At 42.9% G+C, this 16,483-nt stretch overlaps 1 long non-coding RNA gene across 4 annotated transcripts in view; it reads right to left on the reverse strand.

Moving 5' to 3' along the window:
* LOC123371729 overlaps positions 1–16,483 on the reverse strand; it is an 87,489-nt gene that overhangs the window by 53,667 nt on the left and 17,339 nt on the right. The gene's annotated exons all lie outside the window — the stretch shown is intronic.

The following is a 16,483-nucleotide window of genomic DNA, read 5'->3' on the forward strand; positions in this document are numbered from 1 at the left end:
CAATAAAGCCTATCAAACACCAAATTCGGAAGATAGATGATGCCATAGTTGCCATTATGGCGGATAATGCTATGACAGGAACTGTTCGGGGGAGAACAGTGGCAGATGGAAATGGAATCACCAGAAACATACATAACTTCAAATTTCTGTGTGGCTTAGTGTTGTGGCATGACATACTGTTTGAAATAAATGTTGTAAGCAAGAGACTCCAAGGTGTTGACCTTGATATATCTGGAGCAATGGAACTACTGGACAAAGCAAACGCATACCTACAGTCTTACCAGTCAGGTGAGGGATTTCAAAACATTCTGCAGAGGAACTTCACAGTGCAGTTATTTTCCTTCCCATTCAAGAATATATGAGTCAGAAAAGAAGACGACATTTTGATTACGAGGCACGAGATAATCCCACAAGAGACCCCAAACAACAATTCAAAGTTGAATTCTTTAACCGGTGCTAGATTGTGCAAAACAGTCAGTTGAAGTAGGTTTCATGCAACTCAAGGAACTCAGCAATATATTTGGGATGTTGTATGATATTCCAAAACTCCTCACTATACCTGAAGAAGACCTACACCAGCAATGCAGGGCACTAGAGACAGTGTTGACACATGATGACATGCGCGATATTGATGCAAGTGATTTAGGTGATGAACTGAAAGCCCTTTCAAGATACATTTCAGCAGGATCAACTCCAAAGGCTGTTTTGGAATATATGTACACAAATAAGATGACCACCCTCTTTCCAAATACTTTTGTTGCTTTGCGCATACTTCTAACACTTCCTGGAACAGTTGCCAGTGGAGAACGCAGCTTATCCAAGCTGAAGTTAATAAAAACACATCTACACTCCACAATGGCACAGGAGAGGCTGGTAAGCCTTGCAACCATCTCAACAGAGCATGAGCTGGCCCAGACCGTGGACCTTCAGGAAGCAGTTCAAATCTTTGCAACCAAGAAGGCACGGAAAGCACCACTTTGATTATTCAAGCAGATAAAAATGCCAGTGTTTACTATACAGATAAGAAAAGTTACATTTGCTGTTCAAGCATTTGAAAGTTAAGTGTTACTTAACATTTTTGAACAAGGCATTTTAAGTTGTTAGTTCTCCTTTATTGGGGTAGGGAGCAGAGCAGTACCATGAGAGGGGTAGAACAGGAATAAGGCAGAATTGAGACCTTTCAAAGTTTTGGCCCAAGCGAGGGAGCGTCATTTGAGCTCCCCGCCTCAGGTGCCAAAATGTTGTGGTCTGGCCTTGAGGAAGTCTGTGGCAAAAGTTGAGAACTGAACCTCAATCTCTTCAGTCTCAGTACAATGACTTGTCCACATCATCATTCCTCCTCTCTGGCTATTGAAACAGTTGTAACAGCTCTGAGTCACACTGACTTTGCATCCCCAGCCATATCGCAAAGGATACTTGGTAGGGCACAAGCATTAGTATCTGAATGCCAGTGGCTTGGGGCAAGTGGGTTTTCAGGCCAGAGTAAGTGAGGCATATGCAGAGTTGCAATGAAAAGGAGAGACTTCTGGCTACCAGGTGTTGGACACAATGGTGTCTTAGTTGGAGTTCTAAGAAAGGAGTTTTTCTACCCACATGCTGAAGGATGTATGGAACACGTTATACCAACATTCTTAATCAAGAGGAACAAAGAAGGTGGGGTAGGGGGACAAATAAGATTCCTAATGCACTAAAGATTCAGAAGTCACTGTAAGAGAAAAATTATCTTCTGTAATGACCAAAATATTTGCCAAGTATCAGAGGGGTAGCCATGTTAGTCTGGTTCTGTAAAAAACGACAAAGAGTCCCATGGCGCCTTATAGACTAAAAGACGTATTGGAGCATAAGCTTTCGTGGGTGAATACCCACTTCATCAGACCACATGCATCTGACGAAGTGGGTATTCACCCATGAAAGCTTATGCTCCAATACATCTGGTAGTCTAAGGTGCCACAGGACTCCTTGTCGCAAATTATTTGTGTGTTGCAAGAAAAGACATTCTAGGTTAGCCATGCTAATATGGGGAAACTCCATAATGATGTGTGCACACACACAAAACCCCATAATTTCAAAACTACATAAGGTGGATATTCAATGGACAAGAAAATATTCAGAGGAAAAAAAAATATATATAAGAGCAAGAATTTCCTATTAACAGCTAAGAGGATTCAGGCATATATATAATGGCTTGACCATTATCATATTTCTATCATCAGCATGATCAGCATCATTTCCTCAGCCTTACACTACAAGACTCCTGAAAATAATTCAGAGGGAAAACTCTTGATTTCTATGTTTCTTACAAAATAACCAATTTTAATTGGTTAAAGCAATGCCCTTTGAACATTGTATTCAATATACAGCTCTTTGGAAGCCATTCTGACATTCTTGCAGTGGTCAATGCAGAACTATGTGGAACATAGAAACTACTCTAAAAAAGACCAACTCAGATTAGAAGTTATGGAGAACCATTACAAGTTTTAAAGAAACTGCATGGGAATTTGAGGTTCCAATAAACTAGAATAAAGGAGGACTGACAGTAAGGCTGGTTTTTTTTATTAATTGTTTTTTTTGTGGGGGTGGGAGGGGAAGGAGAAACGGTGATGCTGGAGAGTGGAATCTGGTTTACCCAAGAATAAGTGTCAATAAATACCCTTAATGTGGAGAATTCACCATAGCCCTAAACAATCACACTAAAGACATGTGAAATTTATATTAGGCCTCCTGTTATTTACCTCACTAGGAAAAGCACTGTGCTAAACAGAAAAACAAACAAACCCACCAATTCATCAGGCTGTCAAGCAAACTGAAGGAGGATATGAAGGCCAACAAGACCTTCAATATTATAATATGGTGTCAACATGGCAGGCACCCAGGCCTGATTCCCAACTCACTTACACCAATTTTGTGCCAGTTGGGAAGTCAGTGGAGTCACCGTGGTGTAACATAGTAGTGAATTGGGCCCAGTATCTTCAATTGTTTGGTGCTCATTTATAGGACTATTACCAACAGAGTTATCCAGCCAAATTAGGAGGAGTCTGCTGTTAAGTATCTACAAGTTCATGCGATTTTCAGTGCAGGGATTTAGCTATATAATTCCAATTTATGCTGGTCCTACATTTAAACCCCTATGCACTTTGCTCAAAGTATTCCCTAGAATTTTCTCCCATCTCTCCCCTTCTCCACCTACCCACTTACGATTACTTACTGCAGTTACAGGTTAGATGTCTGTCCTGATACATTCTGATAATGAAATCCTAATGAAGACCTTGAATAAATTGTGCCACATGAAAATCAAATCATTCACATGTTCAGGGATTTTTTACTGCAGTGCCCAAAGCAAAAGACATTGTTATGCAGAGAGGTATTCATATGCAAGGAGAGACTTCTGGCTACCAGGTGTTGGACACAATGGTGTTTTAGTTGGCATGGATGCACCCTTCAATTCACATGACTGTCAGAATAAGTTAATAAAAAAAACCCAACCCCACCCCACCCACCCACATTGTTAAGACAAAAGGCCTTGTGAACCTACACAGGAGTTTTGGACTGAGTGGACGGAGGAACTTCACTGGGTATTGTTTTGGGTAAGAGTGTGTGTCTGTATAAAAAAAGGCAGAACACACCCAACCAGATAGAGAAATAGACAACCTGAAGGAGCAGCTGAAAGCACAATGGCTGACCATGGAAACCTGGGGAAGAGGTTTTTGAGTCAGGGGTGCAGGTTGAAAAAAGTGTTCTTGGCACTGTGAGCAAAAGGAGTTTTCTGTTATTTGATTATTTCTGTGTTCGCAGATACAGCACTTTGTCCAATTTTGTAAATAAAAAAACTGCATAGAAGAAATACCTGACTGTCATCAATTTCTCCTCCTAATCAGGACAACCGATTAGATCCCAAATTTTTGGCTAGCTGCTTAGATCAAAAAGGGTTAACAATGCTTTCCCAAATTAGTTATGTTCCAGTCAGATATAATCTTGATGTAAACAAGCACTTAGCTCCAAAAGTGAACACAAAGTCCGTTTTTATTCACAATGGGTTGTAAACAATTAGAAATAGACTTAATTAAACAGTCATAGACTTGCCTAGAGAACCGAGGGTGATACAAGACAATTAAGGCATTTAAGCAACAATGCACCAGAGGGCAGATATTGCAGGATAAAAGGTAAAAAGAAAATGAGTTAGTACCCAATCACTGACCATTTTGTTAGATCTTTTTGTCAAATGCCAGGCTTTAGTGCCCCAAGGCTAATAGGCAAAAAGATACAGGTTAAAAAAAAAAGGGGGGGGGGGAGAGAGAGAGAGAGATCTGAACTGTTATTCAAAACACAAAATTAACTTTTCTGAGTTTCCAAAAAAAAGTTGAAAAATTGTACAAAAATAAACTCTATTGAACAAGGCTACAATTCTTGGGTTTGGCCAAGACTAGAAATGATCAATCACTTCAAAGTACTACACTCTCAGTATGTCTGTCCCAACCAGAAGCTGGAAATACTGGAAATCTATTGGGGGGGAAAAAGTTCTTTAAATGTTTTTGTCCAATTTTGCAAACTCAAAAAGTCTGGAAAGTACAGATAAGAATTCAAAACAAGTTGCATCCCAGAACCTTTTGGAAAAAAACTCTCATTACTAGCTAGCACTGATCTCTTCAGTGAGATTGCCCATGGAAAGATGATCCAGAAAAGGGGTTAAGATACTGAGCCCTTAATAGATCATCAAAATAGCTTTAATAAGGCAGCTGTTGTTGGCACCACCAAAGTTTGCATATCAATTTAGGAGACATGGATATTTAGCTCTAGTATTGCTTAGTACTTCTTAACTTTCTTTGGAGTGCTTAGGAGTTTGGTTACTTGAAGGGACAGTCAGTGTTTGTGGGCCCAGGCTTCAGTAAAATAATACTCCCCATTTACCAGTATTTGTCAGATTTTTAAAATAAAAGCATTGTGCTCACAGATATCCATAAATATTTGTTAGCTCTCCGTATGCACGTACATGAAAAGCAACATAGGGACAGAGGAAATTATGTTATCTTCCCCTTCCCAAAATGTTAGTCCAATGGAGGAAGTAGTTTCCCTGGGCAACTTTCCCAACACAGTCAGTCACTTAAAGGAGCAGGTTCCTTGTCTCTGGCTATTCTCTGCAGATAGAAGCTGATGAGGCACAGCTCCCCACAACATCCTCTCTGTGAGTAGACTGGCCTTGCTGTCCCCACAATAAATCCAAATGGCCTATCACTCTCCAGATTCAGTTCCTGCTGTAAGGGGTTTAACAACTGCCCTACTCTCCCTCCTAGTGCACCAGGGAACAGCAGGAATCATATTGCTTCCCGGTGTTCAGGCTGAGAAGTGTGGCTCCACAATGTAGGCCACTACATATATTCCACAATCCAGCCTCTGGGGCAAGCATTTTTAAAATTGCCCTACCAATAAAACCTTGAAAAACACTTGCTCTAAACATGATGTGACTTACTAGGATTCACATGGTACTGTATTTGTATATTACGGATGCAAAATAAATAGTAGCAAGGAGTGGCTATAAATGAAATACATGATAGCCCTCTGCATGCTAAGGGGCTGGTCACAGTTTAATTGGTTCAAGGAGAACATAATTTGGAGAGAGAGTTTTGTTTGTGACACTACTGTATTTGTTCTGTGGGCTCACTTTGAAAAAGTCTTTCCAGTGGCTCTATTCTCAGATAACGACCATATAGTTACTAGCTAGACTCTGCAGCTTTTTTAAATCATGAGCCAGTAGAAAGGGAAGAGATAGCAGTAAACAATGCAGTGATCTTTCAAACTTAGATTACCATCTCTCTTGGGGAAAGGGGTGTCTCTGAAGACCCTTAACTCGGTCTGGGTTATGTGCATATAAATGCATGGGTGTCCCTGAAGAATTCTAACTACAATTTCCCAACATCTGTGCCCTGAGCTGGTTTTCCATCACAAACTTCCAGCTTCATACCACAGCTGCAAAGAAGCTGGTAGTTGGCATAGCAAAGTCAGCCCTTGTGTGTAGTACACAAAGACTGAGGCTAAAGTTCCAAGTGTTTTACAAAAGGAAATCTTGAGAGAGCAATTCTGTGATGTCTTAAAAGGGAGTTATAGAAAACTGCAAATCAGGTGAATTATATATGAAAACACCACTACGCAGAAAATAAAAAAGCAACTTCAAATATACAATCTCATCTCTTGTGATAGAAATACCATATTTCTGAGATCACATATGTAAATAATATTTCATTTGTTTTGCTTCCTTACTTTGTATCTGTAGCATTATAAGGAGATTTCCTCTTAGTTTTATATTAATTAGAATGGTTTCATTTAAAAAGCATTATAATTGGAAGCTTTTCTTCTAAATTAATGTGGGATTATTTGTGAAGTTTCCAAGTGCATAGCTTCTTGGACATTTCTAAAATAAAATTAAACAGCTGTTTATTAGCCAGAAAATATACATTAAACCTTTCACCCACCAATACTGTATGCTGGAGTTCAGTCTCAATCTCTACAGTCTATAAGGAATTATGACAGATCTAAATTATATCTAGAATTCTTATTAGGTTTGAAAGAATGCACTAAATATATTCAAAGATATTTTTATGTATCATTGCACGCACATGCAAAAGTTTTGAAGAACTAAGTCCATAACAGAGAAAATGAAGTGTACCCAAATAATTATTCAACAACAAACCTTGATCCTGTGAACAAAAAAACACTGATGGCTTTAAAGTAATTTGACCAACACACAATTCACTTTGATAAAATAATTATTCATTCAGACTAATTGCGCACCTGATTCTGAAACAAACCTCAGTTTGTAACATTAAATAGAGACTAAAAAGTTAAGACACTGCCATTGAATGCAATAAGAAAGATACAATTATTTGTTCACCATAGCTTTGATAGATGTGGCACGCTATCTTGATTTCCTGAATTGCAGGAGTCGGATCCCATTTGTGCTTCAGCACTGTAAAAACTCTTCAGCTTCTATCTTTAGTCTTGTCACCATCTCCCAAGTCTTCCTGTTGGGGCTTAGCTCCACACTCATTAAAAAACATCCTAACCACCCATGTGCAGCAGTACATCCTCTCCTTCAACTGGATGGCAATATGCACAAACTGTATTGCAAATGTTAACCCTGAGCGCAGATCAAGAATTATGCCCATATATATAATGCTTCCAATTATTTCCCTTGAAAAGGAGTAACTGGAAGATGCTGACATTTCTGCATTGGGGTTTCCCTCAGGCTTTATTTTAGTCATAGAAAAAAAAACCCTCAGTAGTTATGTAAAGCACGGTTCGTTCTTATTTTTCTGGGGTAAAATCCAGAAGCCCCAGTCAGTGATCTGGGCCCCCTTGTAGTAGACACATACATAACAAAAAGATGGCCCCACCCTAAAGATTGTACAGTTCAAGTATAAAGCTGTTCAATTTGTGTTATGAATCCTCCTCTCCTGGTTGGATCCCAGAGGATTTTGGGGCTCTGTAGAGAGGGTTCGTTGGGGTTCATCCCTCTCCAGAACGGCGGGGAACCACACTGCCTCCCTTAGTCCTGGCACGACCCCTTGGGGAATCAGTCAGGCCTCAGGAGTCCTGGCTCAAGCCTTCGGGCAGGGGGCGGACCACACACAGGTAACAATTAACAGATAACTCGCCCAGGCCCTGGGTCAAGGTCGGGCAGTAAAGAGTCCAAGGTTCAGGCTCTCAGGCAGGGGCTTATCAGGAGTTTATATAGTCAGCAGGCCCAGATCCTGGGTCAGGGCAGGGCAGTAAAGAGTCCAAGGCTCAGGCCGTCAGGCAGGGGCTGAGCAAACACAGGTAAATAGCACACCCAGGCTTCAGGGTCTGAGTGGCCTGGGAGAAGGGGAGACTGCCACCCACGAGCTGGGTAGCAGGGGGGACGCAGGTCCTCCCACTCCACTGCGTCCCAGCCCGGGGCCCTAGCAGTGGCAGAAGACCCGCTGCTGTGTCAGTGGGGATCCTGGCCGTAACACACTGATATGGGCTCTGGCAGTGCTGCAGCCAGACTCGGGTCAGCTGCCCCCAGGCTACTTCCCAACTCCCTTTTTGGACGTACCTGGGTCAACTAGTTTGACCAGGGCAGACAGGCCAATAACCATGCTTTCCTGTTTCTGTACCTAACCAAATGCCACCCAGTCACCACCCCCAACAAATTCTCATGGAGAACCATTCCTACTCACAAAGAGGGAAGGTGACTCCTAAATCCTTGACTCCTAATCCCATGCCAACTAAAACTCTGTGACTAAGGGAGTTATTGGATGGTACAATATATGAGTACCATTCCAGTGTAGGGGTCCTGTGGAAGAGTGCGCTTACCACTGGTATGCTCCCTCGTGGTTGGACATGCATCACATAACTGCTCTTTCCTGTCTAGTGCCCCCCTGTTAACAGTCACTCCAGTCCTGTAGTGGTCTCTCTTCTGACAACTCAGCCCTCTGGTGAGGTCATGTTTTTGACCTACCCTTTCTGAGTTAACAAAAGTACAAATCAAAGTCCAAAATGTCCCAACACAAAAGATCCTTCTGCCCCTTCTTGTGTTATTCTCTGGCCTGTCCTCCAGGCTTCATTTTCAGCCTCACCCTGGGCTCAATAGACCTTATGTAAGGCTTGTTCGCCCCTTCCTTTGTGCAGGAAGCAGAACCAAGTCTTACCCTCTGCTGTAGCTCTCTTCTTTCAGATGCACAGCTGTTTCCAGGGCCTCTTCCTACCTCTGAGCCCCTTTACTGCTTCCTTTCAGCCTGCACTTAACATAACCTCTCCTCTGTTTCTCAAACCTCTGTCTTCTTCCCTTCTTTTTCTTCTGGAACACCAACACCTCAGGACTGCCTCTCTGTGCTTGGTCCCTTTTCCAGGATCCATCATAGGTCCTTTGACTGGGACCCAGTGTACTCACTCTGATCATGGTTTTTAAGAACTCAGCTGTTTAGCCACAACATATCATACACTAGTTCCTTTGGTTTCCACCTCATGGTCCCCCAAATGGATTGGATAATGAAGTTTCAATTGTTTTAAGTTTTCATATTATTTCCAAATCATAATTAACAAGTCTCTATGATATAAAATTTGTCCCATGTAACTGGGTACAGTAGCTCTTTTCCAGCAATGTACTGAACTTGAGGAAATACTAATGTTGTTGCCTCTATTACAATGTACCTAAGGACAGGAAGATAAAGGTTTTATCTCTTCCACTCCTGTAAGCTGCATGGGATACTGAAATACAGCAAACAGAAAACTTCAGAAAAAAATTAGGAATGTTTGTTCACCAGCCAATTCAATTGGAGAAACCTACCAGTGAGCCAAGTCAGACAAGACAGAAAAAAATCAAATCAAAACCAACAAACAAACGAGAGCAGTCTATGAAAAGTAATTTTATATTCCTTTTCTTTCTCTCTTCTGAAAAAGGTATTTCTTCACTAAAACTAAATTAGAGTAAATTCAGAGCTAAGTCTGGTAAAGGACTGGCCTCACACAACTGCAATTGGAAGGAAGTAGGGTCACACACCCATTATACTCACCTCCAGAGCATTCATAAACACAAGGAGACTTAGTGGGACAGTATGCAGGTGCCTCAACAGGCATAGCTTCTAGAAGGTTCCAACTCAGAGCTGAACCACAGGTTTACCTAATAGTGAGTATGCACAGAGGTCACTTGGAGAGCTGCTGTTGCCTAGGACATTGGCCAATATTAGCCCATGGATCAATACTAAAGATGAACAGATGATCTGTTTAGATTTTTGACAAAATCTCAGTAATCCGGGTTGACAAACGCAAAGCTAAAACCACTCTAGGCTTTGATGTTGATTTTGGTTTTGAATCCAAGACTTAATGAAATCCACTGTATGAGCAATTAGTATTTATACAGTCACAGTGCAATAGGTGCTCTGTAGAGACTTATGAAAATAAGATCCCTTTTCTGAACAATAAAGCATTGTGGCCTATGTATGTCGGGTCAAGTTTCAATTATTTTTAAATCATCCCTGTTAACTTTCCTTATATGCCAGATCATTAGTGACAGAGTCATTCTAAAATAATATTCTCCTTTGAACATTTTTTGCCTTGAAAAAAATCTGCAACAAAGCTAGCTACCTAGACTTTTTGATATGACCCATTACTAGGGCTGGCTGGAAAACCAAGAATTCTATTTAATAAAAAAGAGGTTTTGACATATATTTTCATTCTTCAGTGAAACAAAAGTGAGATGACTTGAATTTTTTGGAGGGGGAGTGGGGCAGGGGGCATAGGATACACACAATAGCAAGGGAGGCACTTCAGAATAGTCAATAACTGGTCATTACAGCACTCACTTTGGATGTGCGTGAGCCAGATTCAAGTCCAGGGGTCTCAAACATGCGGCCTGCGGAGCTCTTCCCTGTGGCCCGCGGAGCTCCCCAGGGGAGCTCCGCAGGGGCCCCGAAGAGAAGAGCGGAGGCTCCCGCCTCCGCTCCTCTCCTGGAGCCTCGGCGCATAGAGCGCCGAGTCTCCGTCCGAGCGCCTGAGCCCCGCCCCGATCCGATCCGCGTGGGGAGGGGGCGGGGCTGGGAGCTCTGGGCTGAGCGCTGCGCTCGGCGTGGAGCTCACAGCCCCGCCCCCTCACCACGCGGCTCTGAGCGGGACGGAGCTCAGGCCTCGCCAGAGACGCGCTCGGGTAAGGGGGGGGGAAAGCGGGACCCGCCGGGGCCGGGGAGGGAAGCGGGACCCGCCGGGGCGGGGCCGGGGGGGAAGGGAAGCGAGACCCGCCGGGCCGGGGCCGGACCCGGGCCGTGGGGGGGGGGGGAAGGGAAGCGAGACCTGCCGGGCCGGGGGGTGGGGGAGGGAAGCGGGACCCGCCTGGGCCGGGCCGGGGGGCATGGGCGGCAGGTTATATACTTGTGTGGGGCCCGGGCCCCAGCCATATTCAGGGCTGGGCGCCCTGCTCCAGCAATAGTTGGAGCTGGGTCTCTTCCCGCCCCCCCCCCCCCCCGGTCCTGCCTGGATCGGCCCTGGCCACCGCAGGTCTCCCCCCGCCTGCCACCCCCCCTCCGCGTGTTCCCCCCCCTCCGCCGCGTTGTGTTGCGTCCCTGCCTGACAGAACGCAGCGCGCCTCTCCCCTGCCTGCTGCCCGGAGGGCTCCCAGCAGATTTGCTGTCTGCTGCCGCAGGGTCCTAGTGCCTGCCCTCCGCCAGTACTGGCAAGGCAGGCTGCCCTTACCCTGAGCCTCTCCAACCCCAAACCCTCAGCCCCAGCCAGAGCCCTCATTCCCCCCGCACCCTAATCCTCAGCCCCAGCCCTGAGCACCCCCACATCATGAACCCCTCATCCCCCTGCACCCTAATCCTCAGCCCCAGCCAGAGCCCTCATCCCCCCGCACCCTAATCCTCTGCCAGCACATCATGAACCTCATCCACAGCCCTCACCCCACAGCCCAACCCTCTTCCCTAGCCCTGAGCCCTCGCATCATGACCTCACACAGCCCTCACCCCTGCACTCCCTCCTATCCCCAAACTCCGTCCCAAAGTCTGCACCCCCACCCCCTGCCGCAGCCTGGAGCCTGCATCGAGCACAGAGCCTGCATCCAGACCCCCTCCCCCACCCAAACTCCCTCCCAGAGCCTTAGGCAGTAAATCTAAGTGCGTGTTTTGTCCTTTGAGTGAGGTGCATTACTGAGTGTATATATTTATTAAAACTGCGCGCGCTTAGGGGAGGAGGTGGAGAAGAGACAGGGCAGGGGCGGGGCCTCATGGAAGGGGTGGATTGGGGGTGGGGCCAGGGGCAGCAAGGGGGCGTGTCAGTGATGCGGCCCTCGGGCCAATGCACTAGTCCTCATGCGGCCCTCGGGGTCATTTGAGTTTGAGACCCCTGTTCAAGTCCCTGCTCGGCCTGATTCCACTAGGATATAAAATCTCAGTCTCTCCTGTTGAAGCCATTTCGCTTGGTATAAATTATTAGATATTCATTGAGTCAAAGAGAGAGAGAGAGACACACACACACACACACACACACCAACTTCCACATCTCAGGTGGGTGCCCTAACCACCAGGCTATTCAGGGAGGGCAATCTCTCTCTCTGTCTCTCTCCCAAGAAATTCCATCCTGGACCTGATAAACCTTCCAAGTAAATTTTTTGTCAAAACCAGTATGTTTCCACAAAACTTTTTGTTTTCAAGAAATTGGTATTTACTAACAAAAAAAGTTTCCTCAAACATTCCCAACCAGCTTTATCCATCACCTCTTAATATAAAGGTTTAAATCAGAGCATACAGCTTAAATCACTAGCTCCAAATATAAACCTCATATTTACTTTCCTGTCTCCAGTTTCTTCTGTATTGCATTTACTCAGATGAGTGCCACCTGTTTTCAATAGCAAAATAATGTATTAGTCAATTGCTCTCAATTAACCTTTAACAACCATACACTGCATTACAAAAAGATTACGCATGTAGATCAGATGACAGTCCATTACAGAGAGGGAATTAGAAGTATACATACTCAAAGTCCATTACACCATAAACTGTGTGTAAAATACCCTAACAGGGCACCTTCAGTATTTTCACTATATCTGAAAAAATCTGGGTGCATACTAATATTTGCCAGAGCTACCAACATGGCTGAGCGACCTAGCAATGAACAGTAAAGTGATGGTCATTCCCGGTCTTACTATACTCATACGCTCATCTTATTCTGGTGTAATATAAATGACTGAAGTGAAGTTATTCCTGATTTACACCAGGCTAAGTGAGAGGAAATTGCAGCTGTACATTATATATATATATAAGAATGAAGGAACCAAGTTATTTTATACAAGTTCAGGTTTAACACTAATGGGAACTAGTAGTATTGAAATGGGAATATAATCTCTCTAAAATTTTAAAGGTGTACGGTAATGAGGGGGATTATAACATGGTTTAAAATAAAACCCAAGTTCCAAATAGCTTTATACAGCAGAGTCCATTAACAAAACCTTGCAATCAAGACTTCATGAAGAATAATGACCACTCCAAGTTTTTGGTCATTGGTAGTTAGTTATATATTTTTATTTTATGCTCCTGTTTTTTTTCCCAATTGTATAGATTAATAGAAACATAAGAACGGCTATATTGGGTCAGATCAATCACCCATCTAGCCCACTTTCCTGTCCTATCTTTTAACCAGTTACTGATCCATGAGAAGACCTTCCCTCTTATCCCATGACTGCTTACTTTGATTTGGTGTGGCTCCTTGTCAAGAAGACTTTCTGAAAGTCCAAGTGTGCTATATCAACTGGATCACTCTGTCCACATGAGCTTGACAGGCTCAACAATATCTGGAATGGCTCTGCACCATGAGTACCAACCTCAGGACAGACTATTAAGAAGCAGGGCACAAACCCCAAACTGGTTGTGAGTTCTATACTTAGATTTCACAGAGAGCCACTGAGAGTCCCCTCGGGCACTCCACTCTATCTTGCCACCCAAGTAAGCTTGCCTTTCTGATAGATGGTCCCATACACCAAAAAGCAAACAAAATAAATCCCAATAATATTCCAGTTAGTCCTGGTCCCAAAAGACCAGTCACTTACCCTAGGTCAATTGCATGTTAGATCCTACACCAAAGGCAACACTTGTAGCTAATTCTATAATGAATGAAATAAAGTTGTGTTAACAAGAAAAACAAATAAGAGATATTTAAAAGGTTAGCGCAGGTAAACATACACACACAAATGAGTTACACTCTTAGGTTCCATAAGATGGTAGAAGCTTCTACAATAAGCAAGCTCTATATGTCCTTTAGGGCTAACCCAGGCCAAGCACTGGGGATCTTGCGCTCATGCATAGTAATTCTTGCCGTCCCTCTCCCACCAAAGCAGCATAAAAGATCCAGTTTTTTCCTGTCAGGGATTTTTATTTCCTCTTCTGCCCCCTCCCCGAGTTTATTCTGATGGGAAAAATCCTCATGCATGTCTCTCCTCTTCTTAGGTATAGGGGGAGCAATTAATAAAGCCTTTGTTCTTTGATGTTTCTCAATGGCTCGTTTGATTTCAAGGGGGTAGGACCTAACACCTTCTGTAGGAAGCCAGCATTTTACATTACTTAAATGAGCTGGCACTGGGTCTGCCAACGTCACACGGCAACTCAAAGAATTTTAATAAATTGATGAAGTATGATTTCCTTTCACAAAAGCCATGTTGACTCTTCCGCAACGTATTATGTTCATCTGTGTCTGATAATTCTATACTTTACTATAGTTTCAACCAATTTGCCTGGTACCGAATTAGGTTTACCGGCCTGTAATTGCCGGGATCGCACCTGGAGCCTTTTTATTTATTTTTTTAAAAATTGTGTTATATTATCTATATTCCAGTCAGCTGGTTCAGAGACTAATTTAAGCGATAGGTGACATACTTCAATTAGTAGCTCTGCAATTTCACATTTGAGTTCCTTCGGACTCTTGGGTGCATACCATCTGGTCTTGGTGACCTATTACTGTCTAATTTATCAATTTGTTCCAAAAAATCCTCTATTGACACCTCAATCAGAGACAGTTCCTCAGATTTGTCAACTAAAGAGAATGGTTCAGGTGTGAGAATCTGCCTCACATCCTCTGCAATGAAGACTAAAGCAAAGAATTCAATTTGCTTCTCTGCAATAGCTTTTTCTTCCCTGAGTGCTCCTTTAGCACTCCTTCAGCAAAATGTATGTCATTAAAATATTTGATACCACAAGAGGCTGCTTTACAAAAAACTTGTTTGAAAATAATTAGATGCTGCAAAATAATTATGAGAGATTGGTAAAGTGTCTCGATGATTAAGAAACAATCTTCATAGTTCTGTCATGGTTTATAGGATGCTACATTTTTGGAATCTGTTCATATTCTCAAACCAATCCTTTTCTTCAACAGCAATGGCTAATTGCATTATTGGACTCTATCATGGCAGAATTTGTTTGGGCTAATTTTTCCATCCGCACCACACATTTGTGGTTTCCCCACTCATAAGTTATGTGCATGTACCTACCATATGAAGATGAATGTATCACATTATCACGCCAACCACTGTGACATATCCCCTAATAAACACAGCCAGCAAGCAGAGAGAATAAGAGGAATGAGTATGAGAATATGTTGTTGCTTAAGGACCAATTTAATCTTTTCAAGAGATCTTTGTTTCTAAATAAAGAAGCAAAAATTCAATTAAGAGCAGAGGCCTAACATATGAATGTCATTTATATGGTTAAGCAGAGATAACACACTGTTCTGCATTTAATCCCCTGCACACAGCACTAAACCAAATGTGAAACTGAAACTTTGGTGACAAATTATCCACAGCCTCATGAAGTTGTACAGCTTGTTAATTATTACTAAAGTTGCAAACTGCCTAGTCCTCTGCTCTTTCATCTTAAGAGGTTCTTAATAAGTCTCCCTACCAGGAGTAACAGCAAAGTAAGTCTGTAGAAGTAATGCAGTGAGAACATATCTGCATTGTTATCACAAGGCATGCTACAGAAAGTGTGTGCATATGATGGCCTGTAGCACTACATTTTAGCAGGTTTCATTTCAGATCAGAGAATGTGTCCAAATCCTGTCCTGACGGTGCAGATTTTTTTCCCACAGCATTGGGAAAACCTGAAACGTATTTACAGGGTTGCTATTAGCACTACGAAGGTTAGAACGTGATAGTATTTCTAGTATTAAATGCTACACCTACTAGCTTAGATAACAATACTTTATGCGCAATGTATAGACAAGATGGGAGTATGGCCCTAACTGTGCTGACGGACGTACGAGATAAAAAGAAGTGACCTGCTGCTGTCCATCATGTCACATTTGCTCTAGGCAAATGCTCACAGGGAACTGTAAGGAATCCTAAGTAGAGACTGCCGCACTGGTTAATGACCAAGAATAGTTAATAAAGCTAACTGGATACCAGTTTTAGACAGGAGCTGCAGGATCAGGTAAATACTTAACCCAATTTTCTTGGATTCACGTGAACCTGTTTTGCAACTTTACATATTTTATTGGGTAGAGCACTATATCCAGCATATGTCGTTCCACTAACATTTTTTAAATACACCAAAATTATATATAATTTATAAACAAAGCAGGACTTCAGTCAACAAGTTAGTAATTTGAAACCCACTTGCATATTATCAGAGATCACTTATACTTATCTTTTTGTTTTGGGGCTGTATCTCAGATTTCCCAACATCAGTGCCTCAGTTTCCCCTTATTCTTGAGTATTTGGGTAATCTGATGTGATTTAAGTGCTTTGACCCTCTGATCGAGTAAAAGTCCTCCCCCCTTCCAGGGTAAGCCAAAGTCTCAAACAAATTCAAAATGAAATGAACTAAATGTGCTTCCACCCAGACTCTGTATTGGATAAAAGCTCTCAATTGTGATCCTATGCATCTTCTCCCCTCTCCAGGGTGTAGCACCACTTTCCCCCGGGACATGGCTTCCTTTCCAAGTCCTTCTCTTTGGTTGCAGGTTTTTTCCCCCTCACTGTCACTAGTTAACACAT

Source organism: Mauremys mutica, chromosome 5 (genome assembly GCF_020497125.1).
Source record: "Mauremys mutica isolate MM-2020 ecotype Southern chromosome 5, ASM2049712v1, whole genome shotgun sequence".
NCBI classification, from domain to species: domain Eukaryota; kingdom Metazoa; phylum Chordata; order Testudines; family Geoemydidae; genus Mauremys; species Mauremys mutica.